Below are 24,447 nucleotides of genomic sequence, written 5' to 3'. Positions count from 1 at the left end.
CCTGCTGCTTTCTGCCTTTGTTGCAATGAAATAAAGGTCAGCAATATTATGAAGGTTTAATTTACACCCCAAACTGACTCACACATCCTCTTGTCAAAGTTTTTTAATGCAGGCTTGTGTGCATATTTAGTGCTGACAAGTCAGTACACCCCACCTCTACAGAAGTGAGTGGTGAAATAACACCTAACATGCATCTGTGTACAGTTAACAGTTCAAATGAGAACATGTTTACTCATATCTACCTCAGAAAAGTGAATAAAGGACCTTCTTTTCAGTCCATGATCAGTAATATCCTCCACGATGGGCAAGAAGCCTCAGGTCACAGAAAAAAGCAATGTCTGTTTAGGTGGCTATTTCCTTCTACAAGAGGAGGCTGAGGGATCACCTATCATTTCTTAGAAAAGAAATCCTGAAACAAGTATTGTTCAGTCAATCATGAATACCAACTAGAATTTCCTGTGCTTGCTTGGAGAAAGTAAAATCTAAAAGTCAAGGAATCTTGCCAGGATATTGAGGTCAGGAGGCATAGAGTTCAGAGAAAGTGATAACAGTACTGCAATCAAAACTATGAGGTATGCCAATTTCCTGTTCTCTGTAGAGGACTTATCATTCAAAGACTAAAAATGAGAAAAAGGAAAGGCAGAACCAGGCAGAACCACTCCTCTTGGTGGTGAAACTTAAGGATGGTTTTGAGCTGGGAGAAGATCAAAAACTCTTTACAGTGAATTGCATCACACCAGTCCCAGTGAATGATGCAAATATTGCCAAGAAGAATCTGTATCAAACTGGGAGTAGTGCACAGACTAGAAGGGGATAATCAAATGCCAGAGAATACCAGTAGCTAAGGTTGTGTTTTCCCTGATGGTCTGAGATCCCACATTGTGGAGCAGTATGACAGTACCACTTCAGGGCAGCCTGAAGCTTTAGGATGTGGGGCAGTGCAAATCAGACTCTCAGCGTCCTGCAGACCTCACAGAGGCTTAGAGGCCCCAGAGTCACTATATACAGGTTTAGAAATATGTCTGTAGTGACACAAAAATACTTATTAAGTACTTTTTGGTCCTAAAATGGGGATCCTAGAAATGAGATGTAAATGCAGGAAGTTGGATGGTACACTTTGCTGGCTGTCTGAATTTACATCTCCATTCTTACTGCTTAGATGCCTTCAAGGCTGACATGATATAGGAGCCTGGAAGTCACTCTGCCTCTGCAGGGTGCAGCTTGCCTGCCCCTGTCCCTTATGGAATAAGGACAGTGTCCTGCCTGTCAGGGTGGCGTCAGACAGAGCTCCCCTTGCAAGGACAGTGTTCAGCTGATGGGGATGGCCACTGAAGGAGGGGCTGCTCTTGCAAGAATAGGTCCCCATATATCGGGGTGGTTACCCAGATGAGGGTCTCTCCTTCAGAGAAGAGAGTCCAGGTAGCTTATTGGATGAGACCTCCACCCAAGCAAAATGTCCATTTTGTCAGGGTGGCTGTTTTGAGACAAATATTCTTTTCAGGATTGTACAGTATCAATCACACATCAGAAGAAAAGTTCACATACCTGCAATTTGCTCATCGTCTGCAGGCAGAATTCAGCTTTTCATAGGAATTACACATGCTAAGTTAATAATGTTGGAAAACTCCATACTCTACTTTTTTTTTTTTTCTTTTTTCCTGAATTACTTTCCTGCTGCCCACCTTGTTTGTTTTCATCGGTTTGGTAAGGTCATGCAGCTACAGCCCCTTAATGAAAAATGTTGTTGGAGTATGATGCTCTAGTGGACAGAAAGCCTCCATTCTTGCTAGCTCGCCTGTGAGCACATTCTTATTGTCTTGATAAATCTGAGGAAAACAGGTCAGTGAAGACCCCACCTACACATAAACTTACAATGGCTTTAAGATAGTTCTGCAAAGCCAAAGCAGAGTACATTGTGGATGCTTATTTGGTTTTGAAGTAACATGTTTTCATAGAAATACAGAATACTATAGATTTGAGGTATATAGTTCAAACACCTGCTCAAAGCAGGACTCATTAGATGTGGTTCCTCAGGCTGTGTTCCCATCAAGCCTTGAAATCCTCAACAGTGGAGATTCTACAATCTTCCAGGCAACCTGTTCCTTTATTTGATCACTTTCATGGTAAAAAAAAAATTATGTCCTTTTCTAGCGAGAGTTTATCACCAAAAGAAGTGTGACCATTGGGTCAAGGAAGGTGATTATCCCCCTCTACTCCACGCTGATGAAACCTCACCTGGAGTACTGTGCTCAGCTCTGGGGCCTCCAGCATAAGAAGGACATGCTGGAGTGATTCTAGAGGGCCATGAAGATGATCAGAGGGCTGGAGGACCTCACCTGTGAAGACAGGCTGAGATTTGGTGTTGTACAGCATGGAGAAGAGAAGGTTCCAGGGAGATCTTATAGCAGCCTTCCAGTACCTGAAGGGGACCTGCAGGAAAGCTGGGGAGGGACTTTTTCCAGGGCATATAGCGAGAGGACAAGGGGGAATGGCTTTGTGAGCCTTTGCATATCATCTTATCACTGTGCCTCACCAAGTGCAATCTGGCTCCACCTTTTTTCTGCATTCTTCAATCAGACAGTTGTAGACAGCAGTAAGAACTCTCCTGAACTTTCCCTTCCTAGTCCTGTCCTCTTATGCCATGCACATCGCTTCCCTGGCCCTTCAGTGGATTCATTCCCATATGTCAATGGTGAAAACAAAGCCTGGACACCATATTCCAGATGCAGTCTCAGAAGTGCCACACAGGGAAGATCACTTCCAGAGAGCTGCTGGCTATGTTCATGCTAATACAACCCAAGAAGTGGCTGGCCTTGGATAATTTAATTGGTTGCCCTTTTTTTTTAATTAATTCTATTTTAAATATATAGTTCACTGAAATTTAAAATAAGCCAGTGAAAAACTGAAATAATGCTATGCACAGGGTTTGTCAGTGGTTTAAATACAACCAGCAGGTTATATTTAACTGGTTCAGTTTCTGCACATACACCTGGGTGTTTGCTTGTAAGCAAGAGCTGTGTTAATTTAACTAGCACAGCTTTCCTCCTACTCTGTGGGCACAAATCAGCAAAAGAGCATTTAATTGACTGAAGCCATTTTCAACAACTGTCAGTAGAGTGAATCATTACTTACATTAGGGTAAATGAGAGTTAAGTTCTCGGAGCTGCCAAATAGAAATTAAATTTACCGTAATAAACGTAGAACATACTGGTAGTCATCACCAGCCCATACAATAAGCCTTATTGTGAAAGTGCTAAGACTTTTCAAACTACTGATACCTTTCAAACTGGTAGGACATTGCAATACAATGACTTTTTTCATAATCTATTTTTTCACAGGAAAAGGTAAAATATCACAACTTTTTGCATAATATTCATTTACTTCTTTGACTTAGGTAAGGAATAATAGATATGATCTCTCAAAGAGCAGGAATATTTTTCTTTTTTTCTGAAATTACCTTAATAAAAACAAAGGCAGTAAATTGTAACACAGAACATTCTAAAATGACAGAGTATTAATTCAGAGTAATAGTTCCTATAAGCATTACTGAATTATACATTTTAAATAACAATTTTCAAAAATGGGACTTGGTATATTATAAAATTGAAAATAAATTTCACAAAACCTATTCTTAGTATTTTCTATGAAATGATTTGTGTGAATTATTTAGCATTTTCATTAACGTTGTCTGGAAATGTATGATTTTATCTAACTCATGTCTTGAGATTCTTGTAATGTTAAAGGACCTAGTTCTGCAAGCTTTCCTGCATAGACACACCACTATAAGCACATATATACATTTCTAGAACTCAGGAGATTCAGTACTGAATTACAAAATAATGTTAAATGTCAGCACCATTTGAATCTCATTATTAATACGTTTCTCCTCTACAAATACTATACATTTATTCTTTTGTATTACATCTTTATAAAAACACAAACTCATAAAATTTTGCCTCATTTTCCTGCTCTTCCAGAAGCATATAAAATTTAGGCTTGCAAAGGGAGACAGAACTGCATCAAAGGAGTGTTTTCCTTTAAAAATTACTTAGTTCAGCACCTATTCTGAAAGAGATGTGTCAGACCAAATAATTAAATCAAAAGTATTCAAACACCAATTAGCATTTGACTTGAGGTTCAAATAAAGATTTAAACTAGATCCTATTTTATCAGTACCACCCAGACCGTCTGTGATACACAAGAGGGTGAGACTCAGACAGATGATAACAGTTATTGAAAATTAAAATTGCCTGATTGTTTACATCAAACAGAAAGCAGTTGAGCAACAGACTGCCATGAAGAATTTATTTCTCCTATCCACCTCATTAGCACAGTCCCTTCAGTGCATGAAAAGTCTCATCAAAATCAATGGGTAAAATTTCTACAGGAATCATAGAATCATAGAATCGGCTGGGTTGGAAGGGACTTCTGAGATCATCAAGTCCAACCCTTAAATTTTCAACCTCAGAGTGGAACTAGGTTCTTCAGTGCTCTCCTGGATAATGAAAATATTTTTGATAGATGTTTTTGTTACTGGTGAACCTTTGAGTCATCTAAACCTCTACATGCATGTGCCTCTATCAGCTAAAACTCAGTTAGCAGTTAGTAATGACTGCAGCTGATAATGCTCACAGATGGCTTCACTTTGCTACAGTTTAAAACCTGTATACTGATAGGAGGAAAAAAACCCCAACAGAATACGTTTTCCTGTCCCACAGGTGCCAAACCATAAGTCCAGCACATCCCCTTCTCCTTTCCCAACACTAAACTTGCCACATCTCCTTGTCAGCAGCTTCCAAATAAATCCAATGACTGGGGCCTTTCTAATTGCCACGTGTGAATAAAACCCAAAGTCAGTCATTGCATTAGTTTAAGAGGTGTAAAAATGTTTTTCACAGCGCTATCTAAAATTTCCAACTGCCAATAATCATCTGAGTTAGAGAAAGAAGGATGCACCTTAGCTACAACTTGGCAGACATAAACAAGGCAAAGCGTTCCGTACAGAGCTCCCAAAGGATATATGAAGAACTCCCTTCAGCATGCTGATGATTATAAGTAAGATGTAATTTGAGGCATTAATAGCTATCTTGACAATTTTGTCTCTGCAAATGTTATTACTATTATAGGAAAAAAAATTCCACATCCATTTTGCTGAGGCCATTAGCCTGGAGGCTCATGTGGTGAGAGGTATTTCTCGCTTGGAATATAAATTTGCTTGCACAGTATGTATTTTGCAAAAAGAGAGAGTACCTTGGTTTCTAGACTTTTTAATGAGAGATAAAAAGAACTACAGAATTTTTTAAGCTTTGACTTTGCTTTGGCACTCACATGTTACAGGTACCTGCTGTTATGGGGAGACATTCATAATATTAAGGCCCATACTTAGATATTTAACTTCAGAATATGCCTATCTAGACAGGAAATGAGGTATCTAATTGAGGAATCTTGTACTCACACTGTATCATTACAAAAAAACCTCACCTGAAATCATCTTGCCCACAAAGCTCTAGCTTTAAAAATGGACTATGTTTTATTTTCCAAATGAAACTCATAGTGTCAATATAAACAATTTTATATTCTTGATTGATTACTTATTACATGATTTCATATTTTACAGTAATCCACTAAAATTCATAATCTCAAACCACAAGTTCTAGATTTTTGCAAGGGTATAGTGTATAGATACACATCCAGAGAGAAGCATGTATCACATTCATTTAGCATGAATCACAATATTTGTGATTCACTAATTATGCAAAGAAAGTAAAAGAAGTGGATTGCAAAGGACCTACCAAAAAAAACCTTCAGAGAGGTTGCAATGCATTAACTCGATTAATTAATAAAGGTTTATACCACTAATTCGCTAATAATGCGAATCAAAAATGTTGGAAAAAAGCTCACATATGCACTGTATGAGCTGCATAACCATTCTTGATTTGTATAAAAAGGATAAAGAAAATTTCAGAAATGGTACTGAACTTTTTTTAAATTACAATTTCAATAAGATTAATGTGTATCATCTCTTTCAAAGCTGTTTATTACACTGAAACCATTCCTTTAGTATTTATATAGACAGAACTTTTTAAAAGTATACCTAAATAAGAGAAGCTATGTTACTATCCTCACAGCAGTCCCACACATCAACCCAAGTTAAAATACAATTTTTAAAGTTAGAATCCCACCATACATTTTTTGCACTCAGAAGACTCAACAATATTTCTTTTCAGCCAAAACTCACTAAAAGTGAAATCATGGTACGATCGAGCTCTATGAAAACTGTTCAACTAGCAGAAAATAATAGCAGGAATAGTTTTACTACCTGAAGTACCACAAGAAACAGGGCTAAAGGGAAATAGTCGATTTAAGCCTGTGTCTCAGCTGTTACTGACTCACATATAATTTCAACAAAACATTGTCTTTTGTGCAAGACATTCTAGCAGCTAACTGCCTTGCTAATAATGCGAATCAAAGGCAGATTCACAAATCTGTTGTTGTTCACTAGCTATGCAAATTTGCCTTTTGTAACACCACAGAAAGCCAGAAAATGATGGAGAAAGAAAAGAAAAATAAGTGATGCCAAACATTTGGCATATAAGAGAGCAAATGAAAAAAACTAATTTTGTCATATTGCAGGGTGACAGCACTATGATTGACATCATTTAGCTGGTTGCTTAGCATTTGGGTCAGCAGACTGAAACTGCAATGAGAAGACAAAACTAAGCTTTCTACAGTATTATCAGTGTTTCTATTTCTGGTGCATTTCTTCATCAGAGGGTGCGGTTTCAGGGTTAGGCTTTTCTATAGACAGTTTAGGATCAATAAATTTATATATTATTAAATCCTTGCTGCTTCAAAGGTAAGCCAAACCTTCTGAAACTTTGCAGATTATTCCTTGAAATATGAGGATGAGATTCAAGACAACAGGTTTGGAGGAAGGGGCGTTTTTTCTTAATGTTTACAGATAAACACAAAGAGACAAGAGACTAAATCAGTGGCAGATACCACCAAGTTTTAAGCAGAGAATCTGCAGTGAGCTAGAATCCAGGTTAATCCAAGACACAAAAGTCTTCTTGCCACTGTATCACCTGATGAGTCAGATGGCACAAAACCCCAAGTTCTTTGCCATAGGCAAAGCTCGAAGATATCCTAAACTGAGGTTACATCAGAATTAAAGAGAAACAAAGCAAAACAAAAAAAGAAAGATAAAAAATAGGTGAAAGGTAGCTCCATGATCTTCAACAGACACAAAAGTCCCATCTCAGAGATGATGGAAGAGGAAACTGGGTTGAGGGTTAGATACTTGAAGTAGATGCCATCCATTTCTAAGACAAAAGAAAACCTCTTCCTACCATGGAAAAGCATGAGGAAAGAGAAGGTGTTTTCTTTCAAGTAGGACAAAATATACAGCAAAACTACATTTTGAAACCCAGGAACAGGAATGGTCATTAACAAAACTTTTAGTGTCTACAATGGAGGCAGCACTACTCTCTGTATCTTGGACTCACACTGAGCCCCACTCCAAGCTCAGAGATAAGACGATAGGAAGAAGAAATCAAGAAGTATCTTTGGTACACTCACACCCACTGATAGACACAATTTGCTGTGTCATGGTCCCAGACTGGTGCTGTTTTCACACAGGAGGTTCTTCTGGAAGCTTCTGTTGCTTGTGTCTTGCAGATTTGTCTGAAGTCAGTCTTAGCCAGCAAATATGTCTCTCTGAAACACAAGAAGTGTGTTCCGAAGTTCTCTCTGAAGTCACACTTCGTAAAGGGCATTGGGTCAGCCAAACAGATGGGCATACATATACAAAGTGTCTGCTTCAAGCTTTTTCTAATAGATTTTCATCCAGATAGGCTGTAAGCAAAAGTCAGTGGTGCCTAGAACAGCAAATAGTGTAGTAGACTAACCCCTTAATGATTGAGCATGTAAAATTAACTCCATTGCGAAGCAAGACATCATGAGCTATTTCAAGTTCAGTTGGGGTATCTCATAAATAGTCCTTCCAACAAACCCTATCTCATTTTACAATCTTCACGAACTCCAGATTAACTGTACTCCCTCCTAGCAGGGCTGTCTTAATGGGGTTCTTAACAGTATCCAGTCTATGGCATGTTCAAAATCAGAAAGCCTATACCTGCCAATATTCCCTGAAGCAAGAAAAGTTCACATTAAACACACTATTTTCATTCAAATCTTTGTTTCCCCTCATTGTTTCCTATTTGCTGGGGACCTATTACAGCTCCTGGGGAAACTGACTGGGATTGCTTTTTCTTCCCAAAAGCACACTGTTTCCATACACTCACAGCTCCAAAAGTTTTGCCCATTTCTATCTCAAGTGGATTCAAAGGTCACCATAAAGATTTAATTCAAAATTAATCCTTATTCCAAATTTAATTTTGTAGTCTGGTCAGTAACAGGATGACTAAAGTAAAGCTGCAATAGGATATAACAGTTTCAGCTCTACCACAAATTATAATCACTAGTCATATTTTTAAATGTCTATATGTAATGATGAAAATTGTAAGACATTTTGATACTGCATGACACTTATTAGGAATGAGAAACATGTCACAGAGCCCTGAAAACCAGAGACCTTTGCAAATGATAGGAAAATAAGACTTACATTCATTTAACTTCTATAATTTTGGTTTATAATGTACAAATCATATTATTAACTGACTTTGAAGCAACTTCAAAATTTTCAACCTTTCTTTCAAACTTCTCTTAAACTTTTTTTTTCCTACAAATGGAATTTAAATTTTCTGACTCAATGGCCTCATCGGACATGACCCCTTTCTGGGGCAACTGAAGAAATACAGAGAGCAGCATGGACACCCATCCAGAGAGACAGTACTAGTAGAGAAAATGCCAGACTGGGGGGTGCAGGCTCTAAAGTTCCTTCTGGACAGTCAAAGGATGATTAAAAACACAAGATGTATTTTTGACACCTTCTGTTCCCTTATTAGTCTTTGAAACATGGTCATCTTAAGAATGGCTTCACTTACAGGCAAGGATTATTCTTGTCCAGTGTTTTATTAGTCTATTAGAAAGTTTAATCTCACTCTCCAAAAGATAGAGTCTCCTAGCACATGGCTCAGAAATCTGAATGTGACCTTTGCATGTTGAGTACCCACAAAAGGTTACCTCCATCATCTACTCTGAGATGGAAATATGGAAGTTCAGAGCCAAAACTGGGGCCACAATGTCACTCAGAGGCAGCATAGTGGCTTCTGCTATTAAGATTATCCATGAGCATGCTGTATGATCAGAGATGCTTCCTATGCTCTCCATGTTACCTTTCCTACATTCTTCATACAGTAAAGGATTGGCAATAAGTAATGTCTAGAAGATCACCTAAAGAAGTTCAAGAACTTAGAAAGTAAGTTTTCTTCTTTTTGGCTTAATTTAACAAAACTCAGAATACTTTGCAATAGTAGTCTTCATCTTTTGCAAAGAGAAGACCATGGTAACCCATGACAATCCCCAGAATACCTGATGTGTTTTGTCAAGGCTTAGACAACTTTACAAATGTTTACTTGGCTAATATACCAGTTAGGTCTCAAAGACTAACTTCCTACCACAGGAGGAAAAATATTTGCAGGAGGTCTACGCTTCTTTTAATTGTCATGGGCATTCTATGGGTATTACGAAGTACTTCTTCCATATAAAGGTATTACAGAAATGAAATGGTGGGACGTGACCCACCAATTAAGCTCTTACCTGCCTGCAGTGATGACCATCTGCAGTGTTAAGAGGTTACATGGCTTTAAAAACATTTTCTCTTAAAGCAGTGGTATGGCTAAAAAAAAAGTTTACCTGTTTGTGGAAAGGAAGAAAATGTTGCTTCAGGTTTTAGTCATGGCAGAGCTGTAAAATAAGCTGTATCTGCATGAGCTACAGGATGAGAATAATTCACGAGAAATCTACTTCACAATGATAACCAACCACAAAAATGCCAAACAAAAGGCCGGAAACCTTTATTGAATCAGATGCTTGTCAGTCTTCTGACAAATGTGTCAGCTCCGGGTATTTTAGTCAGCAATTTCAGTAACAAGCAAATGGCCTTTTGTACACTGAACATGGAGAAAGCCTTCAGTTGGCATGGAAAATAAAGAATCACAGGCTTTTGAACCTTTAATTCTCTCTCGTGTTGGAAAAGATAAATGGGCACTTTACTGATCTCCTTGCTCACATTGATCCAGAATGTAATTTTATTCAGAAATTTTACAAATGGCATGCCTCACTTAAAAATATGGAATTAAATGTTGCCTTCCAAAGCAGGTCATCAGCAGAATTCTCAGAACAACCTCAAGACAGCAGGCTGCATGCACAGCATAGCAATGCTCATAAATAACTACCCAGCTGGCAATGGAGCTCCGACTGTATTGAAACCCAGTTTGAGGGGTAGGTTGGAAGTGTTCACATCATGGATGCTCTGAAGCTGGGTGCTTCATAAAGGTATTGGTTTTGGCAAGGCATGCATATTAGCTGTATCTTTGTGGATAACACCCTGCCAATCACTGTCACCTTTAAAAAAAAAAAAAAAAAAACGAACAGAAGTCATTTTTTCTCTCCACAGAGCCACAGGGGACAGAGGCAGATGAGAGGGAAATTCAAACCGGACTAATAATCTGCTTTTCAGCAGTAGCTATGCCAATTTGGTGAGATTATGACAAGTTTATTCCAGATTCACACCACAGATTTGATAAAAATCTGGGTATAAGGAACTCGGTTGAGAAAAAGATGCCAAAAGAGAATTTGATTTCCCAAAGTAAATTTTTGTACTTCTGATAAGTCCCTGTCTATGACCAGAGAACAAAAGAGGTGAAGAAAAATGGACCATTTCAGAAATCTATGTCAATTACAACTGACATAGGCAGGAGAAGCACTCTCATATTGACAGGTCAATTGGCTGCTATTTTCATTAGTCAGCACCTAAGCTACAAATTCATATTATCAGTATTTCAGACAAAGGCCTCATGAATCCCCAGCATTCTTGGGAGAGCTAGCATGAGGTTGGCAGTTCTTAGTAGAAATCACTAAAGAGCAAAAGTGGTTTTATTTAAAAAAAAGAGGCGTGATGACAGCCATGGGGTAAGAAGGAAGTTTTGTCTCTGTGCCTGTTTAACAGTTGGCTGGCAAAAGTCACATGGCAAACCCAGACATCCCACACATCTGAAGGCCCAGGCAATATCTGGGCTCACAGAGGTGACATTGCCTCCAGATGGCCCAGAAAAGATTAACGTTCAAGTCCAAAAGAGACTTGGTTCAGGAACTTCTGCTGTCACTGTTGTCAATCAGTGCCCTGCTCTTAAGTTGTCTTGAGTTTGATTGAGACTGCCATTCCTTACATTGCCTACAAGAACTCTGTATTATATGAACTTCTGCCTGAATCTCTCAGAAATTATGAATATACACTTAAGACAATTGAGCACATCCTTGGAAAAGAAGCTTTTTGGTAATTAAATTTTTTTCAAGCCATTTTGTTCCTTTTTAAAGGTATATATCCGTAGAAAAATGAGAATCAGTAGTTACTGTAAAAGCTGACTACTGAAAAAATTGAGTCCTGTAACTTCATTTGTTCATGTAACACAGGACACTAGAACAGTAGTATTAAATCCATAACCTAACTGCACGTAATTTATTTATTTTTAACAGAATTCAGTGAGTCAAGATGCTTTTTTTCTTGTTTTAGAAAACAAGTTTTGCACCTTACACACTGTAAACCAATAGCTATTATAAACTGCTAGTAGGGCAGAAACATATTGATTTTCTTTCAGGACAGAAATACACACATGTCTGCTAGAAGTCTTGCTATAAAAATTACTTTTCTGCAGAATATCTACCTATTATACTAAGCATAACTAGCATATAATCAGAATTCATTGCCATTGTCAAAGACAAGTGGCCTGCTTTTCTCTTAAAACAGATTACAAAAAAATTTTAAAAAGTAAATATCAAAACTGAGTATTAGGAAATAAAAGATCTTTAAAAAAGAAGTCCTGAAAAACAAATATTTCAAATTACTCTCATATTCATTTTCCCTACTTACATGACCTTTCTGAAACCATAAGGAGAACTTTGGGATCTCAGAAAAAGGAGATTTTCACACATTTTATTTGACATCAGCAATTTTTCAGAACAAGTTTAGAGACCCTTTTTTTTTTCCCTTTACAAACATCAGACCTTCCAGAAATGTATTCGCACACCAAAGCTATGCCAGTGATAAATTCAGAAGTAATAGAAGGCTTCCAAGATCAAGAAGCTCCAATTACAGCTTAGAATTATCATTCTTTAAATTTCATGACAGAGGTAAGTTAAACATCAGAGAAAAAAAAAAAACTTTGAGAGCTGGAGAGAATTTATTCAGGCTGCTCATCAATGCACGAACACTAATTGATGAAAGCAGTGTTCTGACAGTCCCTGCATTTCAGTGCAGGCTTCAAAAAGGCCATTTACTCTTATACTCATGAACTTCATCAGAGCCTGGCTTCAAATGTAATGCTAAATGCACAGCTAAATGCTGTGCTTCAAATGCAAAAGAGAAATGTAAACTGTGGCACAATAAAGATACCAGTTTCTACAAATTCATCACAGATGCAATTAATTTCAATGAATCTACAAATTCAGATGCATCAGGAATAAGCAACCTTGGCAAATAATTGAGTAAAAAAACATTTGAAAAAATAAACTACCTAAGGACTGGAACTTTTGGTTACCTCTTTTGCAAAGGGACTGTGGCTGGAACCTCAAAAGAAACACTGAGTCAAAATAAGTATGGACCAAACAAGAAGAGTGAAGAAAAATTCTGTATATGAAGAAATGAAGAGGCAATATTGCCCTTTTTGGCCAAGAAGATATTTTGTTGAATTAGTCAACAAAGGAAAAATATGGAAGAGGTGAAAGAAAGAGAATGCATTGCAGGTCTGGAAACACCATTCTAAATGTGCAACATGACACCTGGTTTACAGACAACTCTGACAAATGTAGTCCTTAAATAAATTTATCTGAATGTGTCAGTCTATGAATAAGTGCAAATGACATATTTGAGTTGGTCTTTTCCCTGAACTGCAAAGTGTCACATCTCTCACTTGAATGTGAATATAATGTATATGGTGTATAAGATTTTTTTCTTTGAAAAGTTTAGTGATTGCAATTTTCATGTTGATGATTATGATACTGACTAGGAATAATCCTTTCTCCAAACCTAGGTGTTTGATCACAGATTTTACTCTTTGCAAAATTATGAAAGATATGACCACTTCTTGTCTCCATTTTACAGCAAGATGTGGTGGTGTCACACTGGGGTTTGTGCCATAATTGAGCAGGTCAGGAGGCTGCTCTGAAAAAGGTATCCACAAATGCATGTAATCTAGAGCTGTTGTCTGCCCTTTTCTGCTCTTTCTTTTCAAAGCCGTAAGGAAATCCTGGAACATTTCTGACCTGCCTTAACGTCCTTTCTGTGAATGTGATTCAATGTACACATAAAACATCCTTCTTTTCTCTTCATGAATCTTCAGTTTCTAGAATACAATACTTACAGCAGGAAATACAACACACTCTTCACAATAATGTAATCAACTATTTCAAGAGCAAATGATGTTATGGGAGATGTGCAATGTACTTTCTGAGATGATAATGCAGGACTATGTGTTTTCTGTCAAGGAATTAAGCTCATATCACCCAGTCACTTCCAAGTTTCAGTGCAGTTTCTGTTGGGAGTTTCTTTTAGGCACATCGTTTTGATGATTTCTACCTGGGAAAAGACCAGTATAGAAGCACTACCTAAGATTTTCAAGAAATTATAAATACAAATTTGAACACTTAAATCCTTTTCTCTTTGACAAGTGGAAAGCTTCAAGAGGTGATTTAATGCTTTCAGAAACGGTAACATCAAATCCAAAAAAAAAGCCCTTTCATGTCATCTCACACAATCCTACTCTTAGCACAAGTACAAAACCCAGAGGTGGCACATGTAACCCAAGCAGAGATGCTGAGGAACAGAGCACCTCATCCCAGTGATGGAGGTCAGCATGAGAAATCAGCAGTGAGTATACGGGTTGGAAATGTAATGACTGTACTCTCCAAAGAGCCAGTCAAAAAAAGCAAGTGCTGCTGGAATCTGATATTACAATAACTTGTTTATGGTTGCTCTTCACCATTAATAATAATTAATCATAACTTGTTCCCACTGTGACAGATGTGACACAAATGGAACACAAAGAAGCCCTTTTCTCAGAAGGATTTATGATGAATGTAAATTATGAAGTCAGGAAACACAGTGAAACAGGTGTTTGGTGAGCACTGAAGTCAAATGGCAACAGCAGCCCCAAAATTTTAGTTTCCCCTGCTACCAGAGTGAATAAGGGTTTTGATGAGGGAGTCTGATGGGTTTGCTAAGGTGTTCCTGAGAATATGACGAGCAAATTGCAGACTATGTCACATATTACAGTTAAAATGAAAACCTGATTGTATCTTGCATATCTGTGGGATTGACTCAGGAATATTCTCAGGTGAAACAGTAAACTTCAATCAGAGATTTGATTGAAATTTCTGTAGACAGAGATATTCTTTGTAGCAACTGTACAATACAGTGAGATAAATGATCAAATCAGATCACCATTGCATACCATTTACATTGTAGTCTAACTTGAGTATGATTTCTTTAAAGGGGCCAAAATGACAAGCTATAAAATGAAAAAAAAAAATATTAAACACAAAAAATGTTCAAGAGCACAATTCAGGGTTGGAAAAGGAATAAAGAAGATGGAGCCATAAAGACCCATCCCCATTGCACTAATTTTATACTTATTTTACAGTGCATTTAGATAGGAAGGTCTTTTGCTTAGACAGAAAGATAATACTTCTATATAAGCTGTCAAAACTCTTCTTTAAGCTGTCTTTACTGAAAAGACTACCCTCTTAATTTCACATTTGAACTTCTCTCCTTTTTGACACTGCTAAAAACAGAAACAGCCTCTGTAAATGGTTAAGCAGGTCAGTGATTTGCTGTCAATATTCTAATACAGAGTTCACTTGCACCAGTCAGGCACACATGTTTATCCTTAGATGCAACAAGCACTGGCTAGCACATCTATTGATTTTTTTCACCTCTCTAATTTAAAAGAAGTCATGCAAGAACCAGGCATAGTTTTTAGCTTATTTATCTTATGATTTCAGGTAAAAAAGGAAGAAGGAGCATGTATACATGTTTGGAAATATTCACTTTTTCAACAAATATGATATCAGTAATGTCAAAGTTGATGATCATCCATTCTTAGATGACTTGCTGGAGGGCTTGAGAATATTCTCTGTATTTAAATGAAAGGGATTAGAATCCTATGTATATGTGTCCACTTTTCTACACTACAATTATAAAAAATAAAAAAGTGATAAAGTGGCAACAAGTTTAAAAAAGAAGAAAAAAACTCTAACAAACAAACAAACAAACCCAAAAACCACAACCAGTTAATTTCCACTATAAAAACAAACAGAAAACTCCAAAAAGCCTTTCAGACCCTCAAAATAAAAATTCTAATAGAAGGGATAGGGAGGTCAGGATCTTTCCTATTTTAATTAATACACTTCTCATAAGACGAAGGAGGAAGCTACATTAATTATCATATCATATCATATACAGAGCGCTTAGAAATTTCACAGAGAGAACAAATGTCCTCAAAATGAAATTCAGAGAAATATTCGTACCCTGAAGAGCCTGTGTTAGACACACAAATCAAGGCTTCAAAGGAATATGTGCTTCCACTTGGAACTCATGGCCAAAAATTTCCCCAAGTGTACTCTTTAAGAATAGGAAAAGAAGTAAAAAAAAGAAACAAAACAACAAAAGAAGCAGTTAACGAATTGAACAGCAAGGATTATTTTGTCTTTAAATCACAGTGAGGTCAGGGCACCTCCTCTCCTGTGAATCTCACTCCAATATTAGAAACCTGAGTTCAGCTTTGCTTGTGCTGAAAGGAAGGGAATATTAACTAATCAATATATTCCAGAAGGAAGACTTGGCTATGGAGTTCACAGGGGAAAGGATCTCTGTCACTCTTGCCTACTCTGTATGCAGAAATAAATTATTCACTGAGCTAAGAGAAGAGGGCAGATGTGAGAAATATACTTTACTCTTAAGATTAAGATGCACATTCAAGACTGTGAGAGAGCAGGTTTTTGTTCTCTTTTCAGTGGCTATTGCTATTATTTTAATCTAGGTACTGTTAAATTTAAGATGTATTAGTTAGTCCAGGTAGGGTTAAGGTGCAGTCTGTATCCTGGGCATCCTGTGGGAGCACTCCACCATATGTCCTGGCAAACCTGCAGATAGGAATACAGTACCATGCCCTCTTCTGCCAGCCAGCACCAGCACCACTGGAGCTGGCCCAAAAATTAGTGCTTGTGAGGTACAGTTGAAGTTCATCTAGAGACTGGGAGTCACAGGTATCATGTACCTTGGCAATTCCAGCAGGTGTCACACACAAGACAGCTGGTTTTATCCTTGTTTTCTAGCAGTATATGAGCATTTGTGAAGCACAAAGCTGTCCACTTTGAGTGAATACTGCAAGCTAGTTCTGCAATAACTAAATCAGCAGCTGGAGTCAAGATAGCTGTGTTAGCACTGTGACCTTGCAGAAAATATATATTGTCTGCCTCTCAGGATCCTAAATATTGTATTTTTTTAAAAAATATATGCCTTATACAAAATGGAATATGGTTTTATAGAATAATATTGACATCTTGAAGGCAATAAGTAGAAGCCAAAATGTCACTCTTCTTTCAGAGGCTGTCAGGAGGATTTAGCAAAAACTCAAAAGATGCTACTTAGCATGTGTATATGTATGTGTGTGTGAAATGCAGCATCTCAGCACTGCAAATACTGCAAGTTCTTTTCCTCTACTATTTAGAGTCTGTTATGCAATTTGGAAGTCCTCTGAGAAACCTGAGGTCTCCTGAAACTTCTGAGCACCACACCAGTGGTAGAAGTATGATTAGTGACAATCCTGAATCACCACAATTTCTGAAAAATAATACTGTTACTATTTGCTGATAAAGTACAAAGAGAGAGAAATTGATTTCCAAGGAGTGAGTGACTGACAGAGCATGTCTGCTGTTAAAACACCATCTTTCCTTCTTTTTAAGGATGACCTTTTAGAGTAAGACTATATCTGTTTGTCCTAGACCAGTGGGAGACTGTGAGTTTGTATAAGGCATGCTTCAGATGTCATCAATAGTTACAATTCATGTTTGAAGTCATCAAGCACTCACAATGTGTTTCCAACCACAGCAAGAGGAACTGCATCAGCGTTCCACAAGAATTGCACTTTTTTGTTTGAAGTGCAGGCAGGGCAAACAGCAGCCATTCACTCTATAAAGGCTGAAGAGTTTATCTGAAGAAAAGAATCACAAAATCACAGAATAGTAAGGGTTGGAAGAGAACTCTGGAGATCATCTAACCCAACCCCGCTGCCAGAGGAGGATCCTCTAGAGCAGATTACACAGGAACATGTCCAGGTGGGTTTTGAATGTCTCCAGGGATGGAAGCTCCACAACTACTCTGGGCAATTTGTTCCAGTGCTCTGCTACCCTCAGAGTAAAGAAATATTTTACCATATTCCAGTTAAACCCCCTGCATGCCTGTTTGAGACCATTGCCCCTTGTCTGTCATTGGACACCACAGAGAAGAGTCTGGCCCCATCCTCCTGAAGAAAGAACAAGAAAGCAAGCTCATAAAAAGAATACTTCCTTTCCTACAGTAAAAGCTCAAGAATTGGAGGGTCAAAAATAGTCTACCTGAATGCTGATCAAGTCCTGAGCAAAGGAATTTTGCTGAAACCTTGCTCTTACCCAGTGAAGCACTCGAGGTCAAGCCAGAGAAAAGATCTACTCTGTCCCACTCAGAGATAATTCATCGACAGCACATGCAGTGAGATGGGCTAGGGATCCTTCCCACAGCTCTTTCCAGGGAAAAGCTCCTCAAAAGTATATCTTGCATATAGATACATCCCCAGTGTGAACTCAGCTGTGAAGGAAAAGGAAACTTTACAATCTCCCCAGAATCAGTAAGATGAGAGTAGTATGCCTACTATTGATCACTTTTTTTTCACGAGATGGAGACTTCCTGTAGAAAAGCAAGAATGATCAGATAAAACACTAAAGTATATGTGTTCATTTATACATGTATATGTGTGCATGTGTGTACATGTATGTATGTTCATTTCTCCCAATGTGCTAGGGGAAAAAAATGCAGGAAAGATAACTGCAGTCTTACCATTACTCAGAACAAACCGTCCTCTATGTCCATGGAAGGCAGTAAAATAAGTAAACTACAGCAAGAGTCAGCCAGGGTATTAGAAGAACAGTAAGGACATTCAGGTACTAGAATCTGCTGTAGAATCTCCAGTACTGGAGACATCCATCAGGCAGTCATCTGTTAGCATAAAATACCCAGCTGATATATACTTGCAGGGAAATAATATCTATAAAGGAGTGGGGGTGAATTATTTGGCTTCCTGAAGTTTGTTCCAGTCCTATTTTTTACTGATCATGGAGGAAACAGTTCTTAGGGAAAGCCTTGCTACAACAAATCTTAGGAATAGTTTGCTTCTGTGACTAATTCCTAGCCCAGTAGTGTGTTTTCTTGCACTGGTAGACTTCAGTGGCGAGGTTCTATGAATGAAAAATTATGATATAGCTCTCTTGAGACCTCTTCTTAGAACAATTTGTCTCTACACAGAACTTGCAGCAGAAACTGGAAAAATACAGTTGTGTATAATCCAGATATTAACAGGAAATGTAAGTCTTCAGTCTCCACGGTTCAAATAATTAAAAAAATTAATTCTAATTGGGTGTATTGTTTAAGCCATAGGATCCTATCTAATGCCACCATGCATGATTTACCAAATAACTGTTCATTCTCATGAACAAAGTGTCCCCATCTTGAAATGTACCTCAGGGAAAAACTTCCTGATTATATAAGTATTGACAAAACTAATTTAGTCACATTCATTACAATCAGTTTCTCACCCTTGCTGTGAGAAATCAATATTTTTCTCTGAAATCACTGTCAGGTTTCTGGGTACACTGTAAGCATCTTCAGCTAGAAACAAAGGGTAAAGTGTTCTAATATTAACAGGTATATTTTAAAAGCAATGTTAATGTTATTTACCTTGCAGAGAAAACAAATATTGCCATTCAATTTGTAGAAATACATCCCTTTCTGCCAGGTGGAAATCTGACTGCCCTAAGCATATTGGGTCTAAAATTATTCTTTTCTCTTGATTCTCCCAGAGATCAATATAGATTTAGGGATAATTTCAACACCTACTCCACAAAGTAAATTATTTTATACAATGGAACTGACTTAGTTGGAAGAAGAGACAACCACCTTAGCCTAAAGCAGATCCTGTCATTTTTCTATGCATCTCTCTGCTCTGATGGTCATGTTTTGTTGAACCCCAGTCTTAGGAAATCTCTTTCCTCCTGGAACAAAGTGATCCATCTAATTCAGGGGCCTAAAACACTGGTGTCTAGTCTATCTGTTCTTTCCCCTGCATAAATAAGGGAAAATTATGCTGATTTACACATACTCTTTATACATAAAGTCCTTACACCTACATTTTATAGCAAGTTTGATTTCAAAACAATTACCTTTTTCCTATCAAAAAGATTAATTTTAATGGGGGAATTACTTAAATAGTATATAGTCACTCTCTGATTTTTCTTCAATTTTCATATATCATATCTTGATTGTAAAAATCTCTCCTCAATCTCATTTTACATCTGACATCAGTGGTTCTCCATTTTTTCCAAAGCTGGCTTGTTTTGACACTTCCAATTCCTTTCTCCTTTGGTTGTTTTTTTGTGAAAAACAGTAAAACATCATTCTCAATGGTCTGCTAAGCTTATTGCTTTTCTCACTATTTTAGGAAACAGGGAAGTGTATTTCCTCATATCTAACATAAATTTATTTTTGTTCTGAGGAGAAATTTCAAGCTCCTACCCCTTTAGCTGAAGACTTGCAATGCTTTTTTATTAATTGAAGCACTTAGAAGGAATCTGAGGGAAAGATATGATAAACAGTGAATCAAAACCATCTTTAAGGTAGCTGCAACAGTCTCTTACCTCCAGTCTTATACGCTAGAACAGAAAAGCTTTAAATTTATTCAAGTCCTTGCCTCCTAGTTGTATCCAAGATAAATATCCATAAGGCTAAATACTGCCACACCCAGCTCAAGATCATTTTATGCCTCTGCCTAGTGACAATTTGCATAATGAAATGCCCTACAGCATTACTGGTACTTGTTTAAATAGGGCTCAGAGAAGTGGTGAGCAAGACTGGCTGTGACCTGCTGCAGAGTTAGAACAAAATCTAAGTAATTGCCTATTAAAATTGTCTGTGTTGGTTATGCATAAACAACCAGGATTTGCATTTGTATTCTTTCTTCGGGTTTAATTTAAGCACACTGATGACACTCACTGGGAATATAAAAAATAAAATAAAATACAGACTACATAAGGTTAAATAGCTAATGGCATAGTTATGTTTCACATCTTCATTAACTTACTGATAAGACAACAAAGTGGAAGCAATAACCTGCCACAGAGTATTTGCAAGTTTCTCATTTAGAAAATAGTTTTATGGGCCACAACTCCAGCAGTAGAAGGCATATCTAATTAATAAGGCCTAAAACATACTAAGGAAATAACATGTATTTAATAAGAACAATTTCCCTTACTGTTATGCATAGTTTTAGCAAAGAAGTCAAAAAGTGTGAATGACACTAAAAACAGTGGCAGAGATGATATTTGGCCTGAAAATGCAGAATAACTACTCAAATGAGTGAAATAACAGATAAAAATATGAAAATAAAAAGAAAAATCATGGAGAAGCTAATACTTAAGATAAATACATGAGAGTAGTCTGCCTAATAAAGACCAGGTGATGTATAATTTGGTTTGGAGTTTTTACTAATTTAAATATTAACAAAGTTCATGTTTGTCACCTATATAGAATTCATAGCAGAACAATACAGATTTCACTACAACCTTCTTCATTTGGTAGGGATGAGAATATAAATAATGCAGGAGCAAACTATTAAGCTGCTTTAGTTCCAGACATTAGTGTATCTTAAAAGGAGTCAAAAATGTGAAATGCGCATGTAACTACATGAGCACTTATCAGTTTTATAGTTTTATGAATTTTACTTTTTATGTTCTGGATCCATATAATTAGGTAGGGAATTGTAAAACATAATCCTATGCCCCATGGCAGTGTGATTATGATTAAGTACTGGAATTAGTTTTGCATATTTAAAGGTTAATTACTTCTATTTACAAATGAATGAATGCATTTCTATTTTGTTTTTCCAAATAAAGCCTTATTCTTGAGAAGAACTGTTATTTTCTTATTTCATCAGTTTCTGTAAACTCTTTTTATGCTGGTGCATAAACCTTCTTCCACCTATTTTTCTTACGTGTTTATATAAAGAATCCTATCACAGCTCAAAGCATATGCACCATAATAGATGCAGAGGAAAAAATGTAAAACTAAGTGGGGCACCATGCCCTACTCAGACAGTAGCACCAGACATTTCCACAGTGGTCACTTAGAACATGAATAACACTGCATATCACAAATTCTAACAATTGGCAGTCACTGGGATGCACTGTCATAAAAGATTCAATAAAAACAAGACAGCTTTTGGAGCAGCAGATGTGCAGAAGTTTAAAAACTCTAATTTCTCCTAGCTGTATTTTGTAGAGACTGTTGAGAATGAAGCAACAACATGAGAGGTTTCTAACTTAATCCAAGAACTAAGCAATCCAGTTTCTTTTAAATTCCCTTTAGAACAGAGCCTCCTAATCAGTAATAGCCGGAGTGCAGCTTCCACCTATGCATATACAGATGTTTGTCTATGTTCAGCAATGACACTTTGAAATTCTCTTATACATAATAACCCCAATCCACACAACTTGTCTCTGTGTGCCTGGAAGAACATCTGTACCACTTTCTATTAGTTTGTCCAATAACATGTCTTAACATCAATGAGTAAATAGAAAATTCAGCAATGTGCTTGAAGAATTTGGAGTTTCGTGGAAAAGTAAGGTTAAATAAACTGTAATAGCCTTCAGAACTATCACCTTCTATAATAGTTTGCAATCTTCAAACTGTTTTAATATTTTTTTCACAACAGTCATATGATCAATAGTTGCCCTATTGCCTTATAGGAGTAAAATGAAAACTACTGGTTTTCCTACAAGTTAATGTCAAAGCTTGGCACAGCAGAAATTATTGGCGGTGGAGTCATTCTTGCTTGTGACCCCATGGCCACAGAACCACATTCTCAGCATAATTCAAAAGCAATTCCCATTCCTCTTAGAGTTTTGCCCACTTCAGCTTAAGCTACTGTATGATGCAGCTCAGCAGCATGGCAAGACCTTTAAAGTTTTCTCATGAGTTTAGCTTCCTTATGGAACAAACCCCTGCAACTTACTGTATCTAAGGGCTGTGAAATTCTTCTACTGACCACATTTATCCTTGTCTACAATATATTAAGACAGGTTGTAACAGGAGCACCATGATGAAACACACTCCTTAAACTGACATGGCTGGGACACCAAAAGTTTCAAAACCCATTTACCTGCCCTAAACCAGTGCACATCTACAGATCTGGTTAGACTTAGGCCCTACGCTGGCTCTTCTCAGTCACTCTCATTTTCTGTTATCCTCTGTGAGAGATGCATGCTATTGTATAAAATCAAAGGGCTACAAAGATGGCTGGCAAAATATCTTAAATCTTGCAATGTACTTGTTTCTGAAGTAGGCTGTGCTAGTATGTTGAAAGAGAAAGCCCTTACCCTCCAATCTCACTCCTTTTCCATGGAAAATAGTCATGGTTTTTACCCTGACCATGTCAGACACAGACGCAACTGATATTACAGCACCATTAATTTCTCTCTTATATTTCATAAATAAGCCTAACAATTCAAAGAACAGAAGAATATGATCTATGCAGATAGAGACCTCTTGTCAGTATTTTCCTTTCTGGATTTTTATTACAGTGGAGCATGCAGCTCCTGCATCTTCTCTAAGACCGTGATTTGGCAGAACTCCAGAGTTTCACTGATGATCCAATCAATTGAAAAGGCTACTTAAGGATTCTTAGGTTAAAACAAAAGGCAGAAGGGCTCCTAGCTCCTTGCTCTCTTGCATATGTGTCTAGAATGGATACACATTTGATACCAGCACATCCATTTAACAGCATGTGTCCATGCAGAGTAAACAGTAAACACATTTCAGTGACAGCATTATTCTTTCCCAACTGAAAAAAAAAAATTATGTATAACACACCAGATAAAAGACATCAGTCTGAATCAGGTTAGGGCATGTCAGTGGAAGAAGCTATCACAGTGTTTTCAGCTACTGTGTTACACAGGCTATAACATCTGGCTGGACCACATTATATCTTTTGGAACAGTTAAGTCTTAGCTCAAAAATGTTCTGCAGTGATGAAAAGCTTCATTCTCATCTGCTAAGTGTCCAATCATTCATACATACAGCTAAAGAGTTGTTCTGCTTCTGGATCACAGAGCCAGGCTGCTCGAGAAAGTATCTTCTACAGACCTGCAGTTCCACAGCTTGTGTCCTCCCCATGGATCTCAAGTTCCTCCAAATGAAGTGTCTCCTCTCATCACATGTAGAGGATTCAGGGCCATCTGCACTGAGCAATGTGTATGTCACGTTTTAGGCCCAGACAGAACTAAGGGGGCCTCTGCTCACACATCCCCCTCACTGTGGGAAAGAGAAGAGGAAATCCACCCAAAGGCTCCTTGATCGAGACAAGGACATGAGGTTTTCACTCTCTGGTTACAGTAACGGGCAAAACCTGACAGATTCAACTTGGGAAGAGAAAAAAATAATTTAATCTACTAGCAGAGAGAGAAAACATGAACAGATCTTAATAACTTTTGCCCCACCCTTCTTCCTGGGCCCAAATCACTTCCCCCCTCAGGGCACAGGGAGCGTCAGAGGGGGTTTAGGGTCAGTTCCCCACATGGAGTTTCTGCCGCTCCTTCCTCCTCAGGGGGAGGACTCCTCACATTCTTCCCCTGCTCCAACGTGGGGTCCCTCTCCCGGGAGAGTCCTTCAGGAACCCCTGGGACACGAGTCCCTCCCACAGGTGCAGTCCCTCAGGCACAGACTGCTCCCGCCTGGGCTGCACACAGAGTCACGGCTGCTGCGGGAGCAGCCACCTCCTCTGGCATGGGGTCCTACACAGCTGCAGGACCCTCTGTGATCCCACATAGGCTCCCGCTCCATGTCTTCCCACCTGTGACACACCTCAAAACTTGTCAGGTATGATTTGCCCTTAGTTAAGCCATGCTGGTTGCCACCACCCACATCCACATTTTCCATGTGCCTTAGCAGAGCCTTCAGGATGCTCC

The sequence above is a fragment of the Heliangelus exortis genome, chromosome 2, assembly GCF_036169615.1.
Source record: "Heliangelus exortis chromosome 2, bHelExo1.hap1, whole genome shotgun sequence".
NCBI classification, from domain to species: domain Eukaryota; kingdom Metazoa; phylum Chordata; class Aves; order Apodiformes; family Trochilidae; genus Heliangelus; species Heliangelus exortis.
Note: the sequence above shows the minus strand (reverse complement) of the source record.